This window comes from Scophthalmus maximus, chromosome 12, assembly GCF_022379125.1.
Source record: "Scophthalmus maximus strain ysfricsl-2021 chromosome 12, ASM2237912v1, whole genome shotgun sequence".
In the NCBI taxonomy this organism is placed as follows: Eukaryota; Metazoa; Chordata; class Actinopteri; order Pleuronectiformes; family Scophthalmidae; genus Scophthalmus; species Scophthalmus maximus.
The window spans coordinates 14864036-14883165 of record NC_061526.1 but is presented as its reverse complement, the minus strand read 5'-3'; the positions used below and the strand labels follow the sequence as shown (position 1 = coordinate 14883165).

General features: G+C 43.6%; 1 long non-coding RNA gene across 4 annotated transcripts in view; it reads right to left on the bottom strand.

The window, feature by feature from the left end:
* Positions 1–15533: 15533 nt before the first annotated feature.
* LOC124849336 overlaps positions 15534–19130 on the bottom strand; it is a 279602-nt gene continuing 276005 nt past the window's right edge. For 2 of the 4 annotated variants that reach the window (XR_007031938.1, XR_007031939.1), the window contains exon 8: positions 15536–16241. This is a non-coding gene — a long non-coding RNA (uncharacterized LOC124849336). Of the gene's footprint in view, positions 16242–19130 lie in introns of all 4 variants that reach the window. The other 2 variants (XR_007031941.1, XR_007031940.1) reach the window with 2 other exon arrangements.

Below are 19130 nucleotides of genomic sequence, written 5' to 3'. Positions count from 1 at the left end.
ATACACACCCATGCACTCTTAGTGGAGGTCCGCTCATGCATATCAGTAAAGCTGATGATCTTAAAGTGTAATCCATCCCAAAACGGCAGCTTTGCCTGCGCCTTCAATCGCATTTCAAAAGCATGCGGTTGATGCCGGGATCAAAATCCATTTATCTGTGTTTTGGAGCTCCTTAATTCAAATCAATAACAAAAAAAGAGGAGAGGGCTTGTTTAAAACCTCCCGAGGCCACTTGAGACGCGCAGAGATAGATGACTAAGGAAGCAATCGGAACAAGGAAAAAATAACTGATGGGGTGAGCCTTCATTCACAAATGCATGCTCTTGCACATTAATCTAAGGGAAACGTCTTTGGATATCAGAGACATCTCCTTTTAATCTTATTCAATTAAATCAAAGTGAAACGTAGCGGTAAACACAACCCCTGTTTCACCCATTCAATTCATCATGTTTGCAATCAAGGTGTTTCATGTAGTAAGTCTCTAGCTATGCTTAATTACACTCCTATATTATCACACACTTATTTTTTTAATGGTAGACTAGGCATAACAGTTTTTAACAGCATATTTGGGGACTTAACCCTCGCCGGAGTCATTAAGTCAGCTTGTGTCGGGTTCGGTGCATCAGCCTCACACCTTTTTCATTGTTTATAGAACCAGCACTGGGACCAAGGAGAGGAAATAAACTTGATCTCAATGAGTTGCTGGGAGAGAGATGGGGGCTCTCCAGGAAGGTGGGCTTTCTTTGAATTCATTCAAGGGAAATGAGCGCTGGCTGTAATGGGTTCATTAAGGGGTTTGCCAGCCGCCTGTGCACTGGCATGGCCGCTGAAACTATCCTTCTCTCAGTGAGTTCCACAGATTTGCTTTTCATTTGGAGGAGAGCTGAGAAGACAAGCCAGGTGCAGAGACAAACCACACACACACACACACACACACACACACACACACACACACACACACACACACAAAAGGCCCTGCAGAGGATTAACTGGACGATTGCATTAAAGCGGAGGAGTAGATGAAGAAGATGTCAAAGATAAAAATGGGTTAAAAACTCAGTGCAAATTCCTTGTAGATTTCCTTGTACAGTAACTTCAATGGCACAATTCTACTATTTATGAAATGCACTTTCAGGATGAAAAAAGATTTACTCAAATCTGGTCAATTACTGTTACTCATCCAGTGGAGCAAGGACCTCTTACAGATCTTAGAAAATGTTCTGATGGTTCCGGGAGCTACCACAGCTATCTTTGGATTTGTCTCACGCTTAAGTCCTCAAATCAAAAGAGCATGCCAATTGTACTCATATTTAGTCAACCTCATCCTTTTAATCTTTAGTTCTTGTCTTGGTCACATAAAATACTATTGTAATATACATTACTACTAACGTTACATATATTTCATATGCATTTCTAAACATTTTAATATATTTATGGTCAAGACCAAGAATGAGAATTTTAGTCAAACTGCTTCCAAATAAGATTTTATCCTAATAAATTTAGGCTGAAAGAGACACAGACACGCACACACACACACACACACACACACACACACACACACACAGAAAACAGCTTTGCGGAGAGGATGTCTGGTCTGATATTATCAACTTAAGCAATACGTCCAGACGTGAAAGACAATACAACAATGGAGCCTGGAGAGATGCAACGACATTAGCAAATGCAATGAAATCCAACTCTTGCAATATGAGAAAATCACTGCCATCATCTTAACTCACTGTAAAAACAAACTCCTGAGTCTACAAAGCTCTATACAATCAAAAAGACCCCTGCAGTGAATACTACTTGTACAATGTGCAGTGTTTTACACACACGGTGAGTGTCATAAAGAAAAGTAAGACCACTGACTTTAGTCAAGGCCGGACGTTAGAACCAGTAGATGACAGACTAAATGTAGCCATCACAGACCCATTGTTGCAAAATCAACTTCACTGTCAAATCTGTATTTAGTTGTGCATGCTTTAGCCTGCTTAGAGTATTTAACACTCCAAAGCTAAATGTTGGCCAACATAGCAGACTGGGATGCTGTCTTGTCATTGAACCTAAGCAAAGCGTTTTTGGCGTTGTTGTAAGATGCTAATGTTACACCACGGCCTATTTTCAGGTTTAATGGCTTTAACAGTAATGCAATGTTATTTTGCATTTTCAAAATGGCCTCCGTTTCGCTGTGTCTCCTCAGTTTTGTGTTTTTCTTGCCAGAGGTTTTGTGGCTGCCAGGCTTCTTTACCTACAATGCTCCATGTCCAGGATTTCTCCTGGAGACATCACATCTGAAATGGGTGTCAACCCCTTGTTTTGAGTCCAAATCCCGTAGTTACAATCATTTTTTCTCGCCAATCCCAAGACGAAATTTCAAAAATGAAACTGGGACCACTATGATTAGTGGTAACCATGTCTGGTTAGGCGCAGGTGCACAGAAGTGTCCGGGTCATTGTTAGTGATTGTGGAAATGGTTCAAAGAAACATCAGCTGACTATTGGTCGGAAAACCTTCTCTCCCATAATAAGGTTTTCTCGACGTGAAGCATTATTGCCGTGGCTGCTAGAGCAAGTTTTTGGGCCATTTAAGGTGAGTGATGCTGTTGTCTTTCACTGAAAGACGGTCGCATATGAAACAAAATGAACACACAGTCTACCAAATGCCTGAACTTTGCCTCATGCCGTAGTTTGATTTGGCGCGCACTACCGGGAATCTATGCAAAGGGCAGGCGGAGTGAACATGGTGACATTTCGGAGAGCCTTACAGTCATTCATTCATCCCCACCTCTCACCCGCTCCCCCTCAGACCCCCTCCGCGAACCAATGCTGATCTCGAGCAGCAGAGTGGCTGACTGAGTGCCTGTCTGGTAGACACACCGACTGTGCCCAGTGGTGGATTAATGTGGTTACTATTGAATCCCCGGGGTTAGGAATCGATCTCCCCGTTCGTGGCATGAATGCTTAAGGAGGTGGGATCAGTCGTGCGAGTGGCATTTTTGTGTTTGTGTGTTTGTGTGTGTGTGTGTGTGTGTGTGTGTGCGCTTGTGCCTGCATGTATGTGCAAGTACTGTATGTGCCAGTGCAGTGTGCTTCTCCAATTTGTCAGGACTTAAACCGGGCTTGTTTGCCCAGTATTGGTGTGTGTGGGTTGTGTGTGTTTGTGGTGCATTGATTTCAGTTCTCTGCTTTTCCAGTTTCCTTTTTGAAATGTGCTGGTGTTCGTTTTCCTCTTTTTGTTTTCTTATGTGTCGCGTGTCCTGTGTGTTTTACAGATTCAAGTCTCCTCTCTTTGATTCCTGTTAATTGTATCTGCGGGCCATGTCTTTGCCGATCACCTGTCTCCATCCGGACGATGGATGGAGGGCTGATTCCACGATAGGACTCTCTTCATGGCCCGATACAGCTCAATTAAATCTAGTCTAATTTAATTTTTCTTGGTAAATTTGACCACATGTCTCCATCGCACAGGTCTCGGTGAGCTTTGGATTGAATTGGATCAAGGCATATCAGCATCTGGGGAGATCAGATTTAGCTTCCCATGGCTGTGTGTGTGTGTGTGTGTGTGTGTGTGTGTGTGTGTGTGTGTGTGTGTGTTGGATTTGATTGTGGTAAGACGTTCTTTTGTACGTTTGTGTGTTCAGTGGTGGACCCGAAACCAATACCTCTGTTTTTACTGCACCCTTTGCTCATTTTTTATGACCCGCTGCAAAACTACAATTGGAATGAGAAAAAGACAGAACTCTCGATAAACACTGGGAAATTGAGAAAAAATAATGAAATATTGTAGGACAAAAGAGCTGAGTCACACTGAAAGTAAACCAAGAAAAAGCTCTAAAAATCCAACTAATTGTACAAGCTGACCCAAAAATCAGTTTATGATTGTATTTTCCTCTGTTCTACAAGGCGGTGTTTGTGTTGAACCGAGTGGCTGTACTTGCACAGTCATCTCAGAGCAGCTTTATTAAGATTTAATGCTTTGTCTTATCAGATGTTTGTGGAAAACGGGTCACACTCTGTGGTCACATTTAGATTTTAGATTCTGCACAAAATCCATCCAAAGTTTGAAGAAGCAAGAACAAAAAACAAAACAAAATTGAGTCTGTTGGAGCAGACTAAAATATTACAGTTTATCGTGGCATGTCTTTTCATTTATTCTTCAAAAAAAAATTCTTCATTCATCTATTAAAACTTTTTACTCAGCAATCAGCGATATCGAGGACAAAGGCCTCATTTGGGTTTGCGTTAATAATTGAGAGAGCACAAAACAATAATAGAGACGCTCATGATACATTTTAAATGAACACATATTAATCTAATCTACTCACATTTAAATATGTATTATTCAATATTGTATTCTTGACATGCCACGTGTATAAATGCTGTTATACTAAGACACAGTCATGGCGACCACAGGCAGCAATTTTGGATGGTTTCCAGCCTCCCCCCTCCTCCTCCTCCCACCCACCGGTTATCACCTCTGGTCTCTAAATCAGTACCTTCTGGCTGCTTCCTCCCAGCCTGCTGCCTTAGTGTCTCCGTGGGTGGGTCTCTTTGACTAAGACCATGCAGCCGCATGCAGCCACGGGTGATGGATTGTCCCATTACTCTGTGACTTCCCCGCTGTTTGCCTGTGGTCCACGACAGTGTGTTAGAGTGGATTGTGGAGTGTTTGTGTGTGTGTGTGTGTGTGTGTGTGTGTGTGTGTGTGTGTGATCCAAAAGAAATCCCCTCGTGGACGAAACAATAGGAGAAAACTCTTGAGTTTAAAATAACAACCTGGATTTTTTTTTTGCCTATTGTGGGCCACGGAACTAGCTGTAAATGTAATTGTAATATACTATCATTTTGTTATGGTTAACTCCTTTACATATCTTGCAGCCAAGAAGCAACGTGAGCATTTGTGATTCTGCCTCTTAAATCTCAAAATCTAATATTGAATTGTTTTTTAGCTCAAGTTTGGTCTCCACCGACCTCGTTCTTAAGCTTCTAAATACAATGTTGCTTGTTGCAAATTTGCAGGCTGAAAATCAAAACAACGGCCTGAAGGGGAACTACAGTCTGGTAATGATTCTCTGTAGGTCGATCATAGCAAGTCACCCCTTTCACATTATACACAAATCATTTTAATATGTATTTAAATAAAACATATTGATTAGGGCAGTTTGAAGATTAAAGATTTATGGTTAATTTCATTTTAGAATTTGGGCATATAGGTCAAATTTGAATCAGGATTATAGATGAATTAGGGTAGAAGCATATAGAGAGGATTAAGTCGTTAAGAGTAAGTGTCAAATCAAGGGCTGCGTGAGCGAATACTGTGTTTGAGCAATACATTCTATCTGCTACATAGCTGGAGAGTTACGTAGTTATCCTCAACTCCCTTACTTCTTTCAGTTTGTGTCTGAAAAAAAGGTTTCATGCTGCAAGTCTGTTTCTGAAGACGGTGCACATCTTTTATCTTTGAACACAGGATGTTGTTCCCCTCCCCTCCTTTCTCGCCTCGCACAGCGCCTCGTTCCAAATCCTCCCACCAGCCTTTATTCGGAGACAATTCCCATCGCATGTCACAAAATCAGTTTTGAACACTTCTTGAACAGCTCTCATAGACACCCCTGTAATTTGTCTGAGTCTGACAAACGCATCACCCGTTCTTTCTGAGCTTCCGCTGTTACCGCGACTGTCCCTTGTGCTCCCCTGCATCCATTGACAAAGAACCTGTGGGTTCTGCACTCACGTGGGGCTAGCCCACTCCTGCCTCTATTTTAAGCGATGTCATACAATCTGATATCCATCCATGAAAAAAAAATAAAACCATACACGGACAAAAACAAAAATCACAACGGCACAGCGAGTAGTTGTCCTTTGCTTGTGGTGATCCGGTCTGCCAAAAGCAGCCATAACCTGTGAGGTTGGGCTACTTATTTCTCTCTGTGTTGTCCTTCCTCGGCATCGAAATCATATTGGGCAAATACACTCGTTTGGCTGCGACAACAAATGATAACCGGATCTGGAGCCAAATATATTTCACAAAATTTTAATTCATCACGTGTGCTCACCAAATTGTGATAATCAAAAAGAAGCAGTTTAAGTATAATTATTTTTTGCTGCAGTGACAGTACAGTATTGTAGATATCAAACAATATTTAGTTCTGACTGACGCATTTGTATATGCTCTGGGTATTTGATTGGTTTGATATTTGTGTGAGCAGGGACTAAAATAGTTCCAAACACAGTGGGAGTTTCCAACAACCTTAGAGGCAAGTTAACCAGCTAAGTGATCTAGGGAGTGATCATAGGAGAGTAGAGTTGATGAAAAAATGTTGAACAATAAAAACTTTTTTCTTTTAGTGTGTTGCGTGCAAAAATATCTCAAACTGCCGATAAAATACAACCTGTTTGGCACATTAAGTACATGTTGAGGTAGCCTAGCTAACATTAACAGCATGTCAGCATAATGAAACCATGAGATATAGAATGTGATATAATAAACCTAGAACATATTTTTTTTAGGTATATGTATTCTGCATTAAAAAAACATTTTAAATGAAGATTAATTAGCATTAAATTGGATGACTTTCATTGTTGTTATTTTATTGTTTTTTTTGCCGCATTACTTCGCTAATGTTGTAACACTAAATGCTGCCTCTTGGTAATGGAAGACATACAGCACTGAGTGTGAGGGGGAACGTGTCTATGTTCACTCAGCCCTGTGTGTGAGGAGTGGTGCAGGAAAAGGACCCAACACAATCCAAATTCTGGCAATTCAAAAAAACTCCAACTCAAGCAAAGGGACCAATGGAAAAAACAGGAAAAGAAATAACAAACCGGACCCCGGGGAAAGACCAGGGACAACACGGGCTGGACATATCACAGGTATCAAACAGGGAGGGAAACTATGGTTGGGGCGAAAACCAACAGACGAACTGACGAAGACGAAGGGAAGCACAGAGACTAAATAGACAAAAGGTGGGCGGGCCTAATTTAACACAGGTGAGACACGTTAGGAACAGGTGCAGCCAATGACAGGGGCAGGAGACACAGACAGACGTTAACCCACAGGAAGTGCGGAGACACGAGGAAATAGAAAAAACTAAACACAAGAAACACAAGGGATAACAAACGTAACTTAACAGAGGTACAAGAGGAATCAAATCGAAATCCACAAGAAGTGCTCGAAAACATGGACAGCAGAACACTGCAAAACAAGACCCCACAAGCACAGACAGAGTTCAAGGAGGGCTGAATCATGACACTGTGTTCCCTAACCCCAACCCTAACATAGGGCCTAATTTTGATGGAGGGGGGGGGTTCATAGAAATAAGGGGAAAATAGGGATGACCCCGTGTGAGGCCAATAATTAAGCAGGAATATAAATACCACAATAGTCAGCAGACAATTCTTAAAAATGCTGTGTGGAAGCTAATTAACCCAGCATGCTAGCTTCCACTCTATGGGAAAATATTCTTACCAACAGTACTTGTATTACAGACTGTTTCCACAATAAACTGTCCAAAAACACATGGAATGTGATACGTAGACACAGGCAGACGTGTTAGTTTGTATTTGTCATACAATGTGGGGGGTAGTCAAATATCAGTTCAGACAAGGGGATGAGCTGAAAAACATTTGCTTTGCTACCTGTGCGCTCTGAGGAGAGTTTAGGCATTAAAATAAAGACTTGTTTATATCTCACTGTGGCTTCCTGGCTTGTATTTTGGACAATGACACGCTTTCTTATTATTTTGGATGTGGAATGACAGCGTCGCCGGCGAATGCAAGCTTGGTTCATTTCAGGATATTTTTCTTCGAACTTAGTGGCTTGAAAAGCTTGATTTCATGTCAACCCATTATTACACTGTGTTTAAAAAGGATCTCAAAAGATTACCATCGCGGCAAATTATCAGCCGTGCCCTTTTTTAGCCGTCAGATATTTTTCACTTGCAATTACTTGGAGGAGAACAGACGGAATTGGAGAGGCAACGCTCATTTCCGATTTTGAGACAGGCAAGGTGACATGTAGAGAAAGACGGAGACGCAAAGACAAAATTAGGGGAGGGGGGAGCGGTGGAGGGCAGAAAAAGACAGATCTATGCAAAAAAGAGAAACACCCGACAGCTCCAGCCCGTCACTCCACTTTGCCAGCGTGAAGCTCTACACCTTTTGCAATATTTGCCCTCCAAACAGGCCCCTCCGTGAGCTGTCAGCCTCGAGACTGTCCCTCTTCACACCCAGAAGCTACCCTCGGTATGACAGGCATGCACAAAGCCACACAGTCAGACGTACACAGCCATAGAAAAAAAAAAACAGTACACAGATATGCTGTCAGGTATACATGCACACGTCCCCTGATGGGTGCACACACACACACATACAAACCCACACACACTCACGCATAGGGCCAAGTTAGGTGGAAGAAGGATCCTATCAGCTGTCCACCCACAGATTGAGAAAGGCTGAAGCCTCACCTGGGGACACAGACACACTCACACACACACACACACACACACACACACACACACATGCAAGCTTGTCACATTAACTGTGCTAACCTGCTGAAGATTGCATCTGATGGTGAGACACGGATGACAGTCTTCACCTCAAGTTCCCTGCATCAGTGTGTAAACAAACAAGTGAGGTGAAGTAAGTGACAGTGTTGAGACAAAATCCTGCCTTTTGGGAATCAGTATTGCAAGGCATCGACTACCGGAAGGAAGGAAATGAGAAAAAAGATACCTTCAGCAAAAAATAAACAACCGAATAGATATGAATGAACTGAATTTGTACAAATTAAAAATGTTGTATACCCAATGTCAATCTAGGTGGCCTGCTCTGTGATTGAAACGTTTCATTGAATAAATAGCTACAATGTTGAATGAACTAGATTTAGTTTGCATTGATTTTTGTACAAAAGTGCAAAAGGAAATGTGATCTGCTATTTAGAGAGACTTTATTCAGCTTAAGATATAACGAAGATACCCAAACTGAGTCACAAACCCATTCCCAAATGGACAGTCCCACGCCCCCTGAATAGAACAATGACCCTTAGACTGAATGAGACACAAAATGACTACCCCATCATTTTTCATCTCTTTGTCGTCATTACTTTCCATCCTTTTTGCTGTTGTTCTGCGGTTCTTTGCAGCCGCTTTTACGTCTCTTCGTGGTCACTCTCGTCTTACATTTTACAGATGAAGCCCTGATCCCTTTGGGCCTGTGCACGGTAAGTCCATGTAATAATCCATCCACGCATGCATGAGCTGCCTGTAACCGAATGAAATATCTTCAACTGAAATGGATCTGAGACCAATCTCTCTGGCATCGCATGCTCCTCATCTCAATGGAAACAATGGACGAGCGGGAACCGTGAGAATCTGTTTCGGCGATTGTGTTGTGCGAGCAAAGCCCTCTCCGGTGGATTTGGTGGCATCTGAAAAATGAACAATGAACGCCGTGCCTAATCCGTGACAATACATTTCGCACTCCAGCCAAATTGTGTGGTGTGATATTAATGCAATTACATCCTTTCATGTACAGGTTATGATTTTGTGTATTAGATCAAATTAAAACCAGGATGCACAGTGAAATGTGCAAAGCATTTTTTTTTTTTACAGCTATTCAGAAGCATGACTGACTGTCCAACGCTCTGTTTACCTGAAGACAGGCAAATTTGAAGAACGGAGGGAAATAAAAAAACGAAATAATAACATCAAAAAAGCGGGAGCAGAGTGACGAGCAGGTAGAAACAAAGAAAGGCCTTGGGGGAAAACTAATAAGACGAGAGGTGTATTTTGAGTATTGTTTACTATGTGCAGGGCTGCATTATTGAGTAAGAATGACAAATACCCTGCGCAGTGATTGTACTTGACAGTGTTTCCTCTCGTGCACAGACTTGTGGTGTGTCAGGACCACACGCTGAGCAAATTTTCGTGTTGCGTTTCCTCGGGGCAAGTTTGGCTGCAGGATCGTTTGTCTTTGACTTCGCTTTACCCGTGTGAGCAAAACGATAATCTTGTCCTCCATTTTCTGATACAACGTCATTGGCCTCGGGAGAGTATCTCAAAACTGACTGGGGTTTTTTTCGCAACATTGCGTCACGTGAGTCTCGCGCTGAGAGTTCGAATATTTCAACTAGAGCAGGCGAAGCGAATGACGTAAGTTTTGCGTTTTGCATCGTTGCCGAACGTAGCCGAAAGGCGAGTGACGTGAAACTCACTTTCATATTGACTTTGTATGTAAATCGTGCGCTAATGCCTGACTACTGAGATCGTCACAGTGACAACACCAAACCTTTTTTCGGACCTACTAACTGTAGTAGGTCACCTACTGTCTGTACAACAGCTGTCCAAATGCTAAACAGGAGATTTAAAGTGCACAACCGGAGAGAGAACGAGTTACTGTACAGTTAATTTTTTGCTGCTCACAATTAGATACGCTGACAAAAATGAATTCCTTTGATACAGAAGAAAACTAAGTCCCCACACTGGCAAATCGTGCCTGCTTGTTCTTTTACAATACTTTCTGCTAAAATCGGCATTATTCATAAGGGAACCAGAAATCAGTAGGGGGCAAAGAGGGCACACTACGTGAACCTTAATCAATTGTGTCTTGTTCTGTGTTTTTGTTCGGCGCGAGATGACAAATGAGACATTATCTGCAGGGACGGGGGAAAGCAAATGTTTACATCTGGCAACGCAAGGAACCGCACACAGGATGCTGTTTTCCGAAAAGGTTAACTAAATACTTGTTTGAAGCTGGCTCCTGAATAAAGGTGTGAAATTGAATGAATGCATAAGAATCATGTTCAAATTGGAAAATAAAAGCAACAAATGTAAAACCGCAAAAGTTCACATGCACGAAGATCACAAAATCTGCCCAGGAGTAACTCTGAAGCCCTCGAGATAACATGTTTCAAGAATAAAAAAGTGGTGCTTTTCCAGTTCTACCTGCAGTAATTGCCAATACCGCAGGCTGCAGCTCATTTTTAGCAAAGAGATATGAGAGAGAAAGTGTTTTTCACTTTCGGCAAGGAATGTATTTTTCATAAAATACCGTGATTTGAATCGGCCTAAACTCTTAACTTCCTGTTGTTAGTTCTCTTTGACGGCAGATGACATTCACATGAGAGGAAATTCATGAGAGGGTGGGCCGCGGGCAAAATGTGAACGCGCAGCTCTCCGGGAACGTACAGTACATGTTGAAGCTCGGGGACCCACCGCAACGCTCAACTCTTAACCAATTTCCGCAGGAAGTGTCAACAGCCTGCGCTGGCATCACGGAGGCGAACGGTAGCGTTGGACTGTTCCCACACTGACATTAGGGGCCCATTTAACAGCCCCGTTCTCTGTGCGGATCCCTGAAAAACGTGGGGCCATTATGCCGAGCCACATCCTCCCATCCACGGTCGCGCGGTCCCCCGCGGTTATGGCAGCGTTGCGAAATCCTTGAGGGGACACGACAGGTACGTCAAACAATCCAGCCACGACAAAAGTTGACAGCGGCGCCGACAAACTCCGCAGCTTTTTGTGTGATCAGCTCTCACGGCCATGAAAACTCATTAACCATTTCCAGTAATTGCAAGACGGAAAATAAACGGCTAGAACAGCCAGCCTGCGCGGCCCCTCCATCCTCTTTCTCTTCCCGGCCGTTCACTTAATCGCCCGTCATTTCATTTGACTTTTGCGCGTCCTTTCCTGCTTTAAAACGCCATCTACGCTCACCCTCTTCCTCTTTCGCTCGATTAATTCCGACCCATTGTCTCCGTTAGTGGGCGCGTTTTGTCCCTGGTTCGAGGCGCATTGGCAGATCATTTGAGGCAAAACGGCACCTCTGTTCTATACAGTGATATGCCAGCAGTGCTTCTCACCAACTCAACCTTCTCTTATGACTCCCCAGCCAGACATAGACACTTTGTTGTTTACTTGTGTGTGTGGGGTGTTTTTGTGTGTGCATTGCTGCCGCATTGCTTGCAGTTGGGTATTTTTCATCGGAATGGGACTTTGTCTCTCTTGAGCTCACTGGCTAGCATTGAGTCTGGGCAGTAAAACCCATCTGGGGAGTATCACCGACTGAGCGAGAAAGGTATTGTGAATGGTGGATAAGATTATGGAGTGATTCCCTTGTGCTCCTGTCCGCCTCTTCACATTACACTGCTAATGCACACACACAAACACACACACACACACACACACACTGGCTCTGTGGCAGCGCTCGTCCCCTGGATCAAACCCGATTTTCATTTAGTCAGCCGGGAGCCGGCCAATCCGTGCCGCACTCAACAGTGTGGCTGCGCCGAGTGCTTTTTGCCATTTATTTACCTTTGTTTGGCTGTCAAGCAATTTTTTGTATACAAGAAGAACAGGTTGGGACTTCGGCAAGGTGAGGTTTTTGATTGCGCCACAATGGTACATCACAAGTAAATGTGGCCACACTGCACACATGAACAAGAAATATCAAGCAAACCACCGATTCCTCCTGTTTGCTTTCATCCCCCCGAGTTTACTGAATATTGCTATTCTAGCCGACCGAGATTGTTAGATAGCGCAGACACATATCCCATATCCCTGGATCTCTTTCAGGGTTATTTTATATTTAGCCTTCTAGTGGCTGGCCTTGCATGGCTGCACAAGCCTCTAGCTCAACGCTGCGCCGAGAATCCATAAAGTCGCCCAGAGGATTCGTGCCTGTCAATTTGTGTGTGTGTGTGTGTGTGTGTGTGTGTGCGTGTGTGTGTGTATGTGTGTTTTCCAGAGAATACTGATTTCTGCCCTTCATGCTTCTCCTCTATTCCTTAGTCATAAGGTTGAGGGGGGGAAAGAAAGAAAAAAGGATAAAAAGACAGAGACAGAAAGTAGAAGGAGTAGAAAAGAGTGAGCCAGGCCAAGGAGACTGGAGTCCATGAGTTCTAAAGACCCCCAGAGAGACGCAGGGGGAGTCTGGCCGAGATGGGGCCTGGGGTTTTGCCAGAAAATATGAAAGCGTGCAAAGTAAAGGCTGTGGGGGGGGCGGGGGGGGGGGAGGGAGCAGAGAGTGGAGACTGAAGTTGGGATATCAAAATGTGGGAGGGGAAAGGTGCAAGCAACCGCATGGAAATAGTCGCAAGGGAGTGTGCGGTGTGTGGAGGAATGAGTCGAGATAGAGCGGGGAGTTGGAACAGCAGTGTGGACAGGGAGTGAAGGAATGACTGAGCACACTGGTCAGGGGTGTTAAAAAAAAAAGTCCGCTCAGATTGGAGATTAACGCAGGGGGCAAAAGAGAGAGAGAAGGGAATGGCCAGAGCTGGGCTATGACAGGACGTAAAGGCTCAGGGAGAGATTAGTCCGCTGCCTGCCGGCCTGGGATTGATCCAAGACGCAAACAAGGCGGCTGTTCCTGATTGAACGCGGGTGATTAGCGAGCAGATCGCTAAAGAGCCCAAAGTGCGTCAGGAAAACGAAAAAAACAGAAAAAGCACTCCCTCTACTCCACATGTGGATCCTATCGCCTTGTATTTGTTTGTGATCTAATTCTCAAAGTTTCGAAGCCATTTAGAAATCAATCGCATTTTAAAAAAAAAAAAAAGGAGCTTTGTTTTTCATTGAGACTCAGTCTTGTTTCGGTGGAACAATATCCATCAGTTAAGCCTCGGCGAGGAGGCACAGTTTCCCCCTGCTATAAATGGCCCTTTTACAGGCTTTAGACCGAGCCTGGCATAGTTAAACCGACGGGAATTTTTCCACACACAATGGCTTTGATTAGAGCCTTGTTTCGTGCCCACCCCCTATTCCCAGACTTCTATTTCCAAGTATCTCGTAACACTGCTTCCAAAGGGAAAAAGCTCACGTGGGATATCATTTCACATTCCCAGGGAAATGTATTCATTACCATGCAAATTAGTTTGGGAGTCGTCGACGTAAAGCATTCTCCATACTCCATTTCAGAGACTCTAAATGCAATCAATGGGACTTGTTGAGAAGAAAGAGGAATCGCCTGCAGATAATTGTCATTGTTCGGGATCCTATTAAAATGTTTCTCCCCACAGTAAAAAAAAACACAAAACGGAGCGTCAGGAGCAAACGGTGGCGGCCGCGTCACCGCAACAAGGGCCCCGTAATGGGATCATAAAAACCCCCTTTCATCTGCCATGACTGGAGCGTCACTCGCGACAAAGATGATTTCCGACGCGATTTTTCCGAGAGCACTTCCATTCAATTACCGTCCTCGCAACAATCTATGCAAATGGGCTACCTGCAGCGCTCCGGCTGCGGATGGATGCCGTGTGAAATCCTACTAAAGCTGGGAATGGGGAGGGGGGAAATATCGGGGTGGGGGAGCGGGGGGACGGGGACGCAGAGAGCAGTTGCGAGTGGTGGAGAGAAGTGATTCAGACGGAAGGATTCCAATGGAGAAAAAGGGGGGAAATAATACAGCCTGTTTCCATGTTGGAAAACAATCAACAAGGTCAAATCTGGAGCAAGCGGTTCATTACTATGGTTGATAATCTATGTTCGAGCATGATCGGGGTCAGAGGCGGGTGACGGGCAAACGGCCCGTATTTTTGCCCTTTGTCGTCGGAGGGCAAATACGAACACGAACTGTGGTGTTTTTTGAATCACGGGTCAGGGGGTCGACCCTCTTGAATGAGATTGTTGATTTAGGGTCAGAGATTAAAAGTTGAGTCTAACTGCTCACACTGTTTTGACTGATTATTTCTTTTTTTTTTCTCCCCACTTTCCAGCAGCAGCAGAAAGCATCCTTTCTCACCATGGCAACCTCTGCCATCGAGACAGATATGAAGACAGCCATAGCAGCCGATTAGCTTATCCTCCAGCCTGGAAACAAGGGGGAGCAGTTAGCCTAGCTCTGTCCAAAGATGTGACGAAAGATCGCTCACCCTTTGGGTTTCAGGTGGAAGAATCATACATGAGGAGATTAAAGATGAAACATTTGCGAGACGAAGCTTCGTCCCCCTGTTTCCAGCATTCGTGCATAGCTAAACTAACAGTTTCTTTGGTGTATAGTTTGAAATAGGAGTGACAGCAGAGTGGTGTCAATATTCTCATCTAAATATCAGAATGCAAATCTCAGAATATACCTTTCTACTTTTTCCAATACATCAAACTATCACATTGACGACATAAGACAATAATAAGTTTGTGTCCGACATTGTGTGGGGCTTAATAGATGGATGGATAGACAGACAGACAGACAGACAGACAGACAGACAGACAGACAGATAGATAGATAGATAGATCAACTAGCCTTAGTCGTTTTTCTTATTTGCATATAGTTTCATATAGTTTGTCATTTGTGTGTTCAGCTTGGCTTGTGCACTCACCGGGTTTAACGTTGGGTTTTTGGTTTCATCTCATTTCACATTTATTAAGGCTCAAATGTAATAAAAATCTTAAAAATGCACTATGCAGCCAGAGAAACGCAACGTCTAGATTGTAACTGGTTGTGTCTTAACACACAGGATAATATAAAAGAAACAATACTGGTATTGTTGAAGTGATTGCGTGCGTGTGTGTGTGGTTTTGTAACTAACTTACCTTTTTTTTTCTTCTTTTCAATTACAGTTGTGATGTTACGCGTTGCCTCTCTCTCTCTCTCTCTCTCTCTCTCTCTCCGTTTAATTCTCTTCGAGCTTTTCGGCAAAGCGCCAAGCCAGGAGGCGACACGAGCAGACGCACCTGTTATCCATTTGCAAAGGACAACAGAGACACGGGGGTTCGGAACAGGTGGGTCACTCTGTTCCCACCGTGTTGTTTACTCAGGATCAGCACTCATCCCTGCTGCTGGAAGGCATGTTATCCCCCTCGGCTCTGTGTCCATTAGTCAAGAGGCTATGCCCAAATGTTAATTTGCCGGGGGGGGGGGGAGAAGAGAGAACACGAGTAAGTTCACCAGCCACTGCAACTCTGGTTAAGTCGCCTTGTGAGATGTGCCAGCGATGAGGGGTCATTCATCTCATGCATGTAATCATCGCCATCGACGTCATCGTCTGTAATGTCAGAATCGGATTACTTTCCACATATGTGGGAGGAGACACACAAGGGGGGGGGGGGATAATCAGGGATGTCAGCAGAGAGGTGCCGGGATGGAATGTGCCTCGATCGCAGTCACACATCTCCAATAGATGACCAGAGGGTAATAACACTGCATCATCATATCGTCTCATGGCTGGATGTTCCGCGCCCGCCGCTGTGGCAGATTGAGGAGCGGAGCGTTGATGTTTCAATTCCACATCGTGAACACATGATGCATTACCTGACAGACAAAAGAAAAAAATAAATATAAATATAATTATACACAGATTGAAACAGGATATTGAGTGTTGGACCGAAATGTTAAAATGATGGCTTGGGCCTCATGAACCGTCTGAGCAACACAGTAATAAATTGCGCAAATAAATGAAACTAGATTATTTTTTCACACACAAGCAGTAAATCAAAAAAAAGGAGATGTTATCTGTTGCATTGTAATGGCAGCATGCATCAATGATTTAATGTTTTTTCTCATCTCATATGACAAGACCTGAGAGATCAAGCCACTCAAAATATAGATATAATATGATCATATTTCATGGATGTCCAGTGGAAACCGTGTGTCTCCAAGTTTGGAGACTTGAACTTGGCGTTCCCTCATACTTGTACCCGACGCTATCATCAGATCAAGATCATATCGTCAAATACTTACATATTATCTCATTACAGTCATTTATCTCCATCCCAAAGCTTTTATGTCAAACTCTTATTATTTTCCGTTGAAAGCCGAAATGAAAAGACATTGGCGTTGAGAAATGCTACTATATGGTGCTATAAGGCGTCATCAGCGCAGCAATTAACTGGCTGACTCTGTGAAGCTGTTCCGGCTCCAGCGTTAGGTCTTGGATCCCTTTCTTCCTCGCTCTGTGTGGTGAGCCACTGTCTCGCAGATATTCCGAGAGTTGAAAAGGCATCCTGCCCCCCCCCCCCCCCCTTTCTCTTAATCCATGACAGTCGGAGAGGGGCCTGCTGTGGAGAAGACTTTGTACGCTTAAATCACTGAGTGGCAAGCTAAGTTCAAAGCCCTCCTTGGTGGCCCAATAAAGGGGGAAGCAGCTTGTGTCTGGACGGATCAAAGGAAAAGGGGAGAGGGAGAGAAAGAGAGAAAGGTCAGGTCTCGGATGCTCCCACACTGAGGAGCTCAGCAGCGGCGCCGAGAGAGGGAGAAGCTCCCCACCAGGTTTTATATTACCGACGCGGCGGCTGCTGCTGCTGCTGCTGCTGCTGCTGCTAGGCTCGCACGATACACGTGTTATTTTACATGTTCATGATTGCACAAGAAGGTTGCCTGTTGATCCTTCGGATGTTCCATCATTTTTGGAATGCGCCTCAGCAGAGAAAAAAAAGCCCCCTGTCATCTATAAAAAAAAACTCAGATTGACCTTGTGTGAAAGTGTGACCTTGTAAATACCGGACTAGTGCAACCAGCCTGCCGCTCATCGGCATCCACCAATTCAATTGGGACACTGTATGAGTGTATCCTGGAATAGAAATATTTTAAAGTTATCAGTCACTGGGAAACAGCTTGTTAGGCTCACAGTAAATACAGTGAGCGCCTGACAGGCTGCGAGCTCCTGAGGCCCCCTACCAGGCAAAGTGCGACACATATCAAACCTTTTACACCGATCCGGTGTCCTGGTGATAGTTGCCTTTTACCACAGAAAAAATTGTTTTTCTGGAAAGGGTTTTGTATCATCGTGTTAAAGGTTGTTACAGTTCCCTGCTTTTGTTCCTTACAGGGTCACACTATACAGCTGTTCAAGGTTATTTTTGCCTTAAGGTCACTGAGCTGCAATGTCTCAACGAAAAATCAATGTCACCAATAATCTGTCGAGAAGGTGCGGCAGGAGGCTAATCGATGAGAGAGTTGAACGTGTGAAGCACAAAAGGCTTCAATGAGCGTATATAATCTCGCCATTCATTATGAAAAGAAGCCATTACATGAATGGTTTAATATAAATGAGCCATGAAATTGTGAATTTCCTACAGAAAGAATTAAAAGTCAACTCATTACAGCGATTCCATCATTCTTATATTAAGAGTTTTATATATATTTGATATGAATTTAATTGTATTATGGCATTGCTCCTTCATAATGTTGCTTTTCATGATGACACATGTAATGCGGTGTTTCATTCAGCATTTTCAACGGGCCCACCTGTTTCCACTGTGACCATTTGAAAAACCACAGAAGAAGATGTGTGCACATAGACAAATCAAAAAAATACATAATTTGGCAAATTATGTATTTGAGAGAGGGTTAGAAGAACAACCTGAAGCATAGAGATCTGTACCGGAGTCCATGGAGAGGAGGTGTGGGGGGTCTGTGGATATCGGTTCAGCAAATACCAGCATCTTCGGCTCACTAATCAATATGTCATATCTCGTTTTGTTTAGTTAGCAACTGAAGTTAAGTAGGTAGAAAAAAAAGAAGGTATTTCAGTTAATAACAAATGAATGAATGACTAACATTTGAACAATGACTCGGAGGCGGAGGTACCCAGCCAAGGTCAAAAAGGCCTCAGAGCGCGTTTACCTCGTACTTCCTTTTTTATTCGGCTGTTGCTTCAAAACTTGGCGGCGGCCCGCTGATTGTTACCCTTTGTTTTTTTTGTCTTCTGCAGCTTTTTTTGCTTCACAGTGTTGAGGTTTTGTTTCAGCGGGACACTTCAAATTCAACAGATTACATGGTCCAGGACTAAATTCTAAAGCCTCGACATAAACTTTGCAATCCCGGATCACTGGGGGCACAGTAGCTATAGGGAGTGAGACGTCATAGTTGTATTTACTGTGATTTTTTACACATTTTAATTCATTTTAATCAGTAGTACACAGTATTCCAGTGCCCAGCAGTCACTGTGTAAGTGTGTTAAGGGACATACATTGTTCCTGAAATACTGAAGGTGTTTCAGGTTTTTTTTTTGAGATGCCACCTGTTGATTCAATTTGCTATGATTACACTTAGGTCATATTAAATTCAAGCTTGAATATCATCTTTGGATCCCATTTCACTTCAAAAGCATCATCGAGCATCGAGTGAGCAAAAAAAAAAAAAAAAGGAACAACAGAACGTCCTTCGTGGCCCACGTCAGTCACAGATATCATTCAAGCG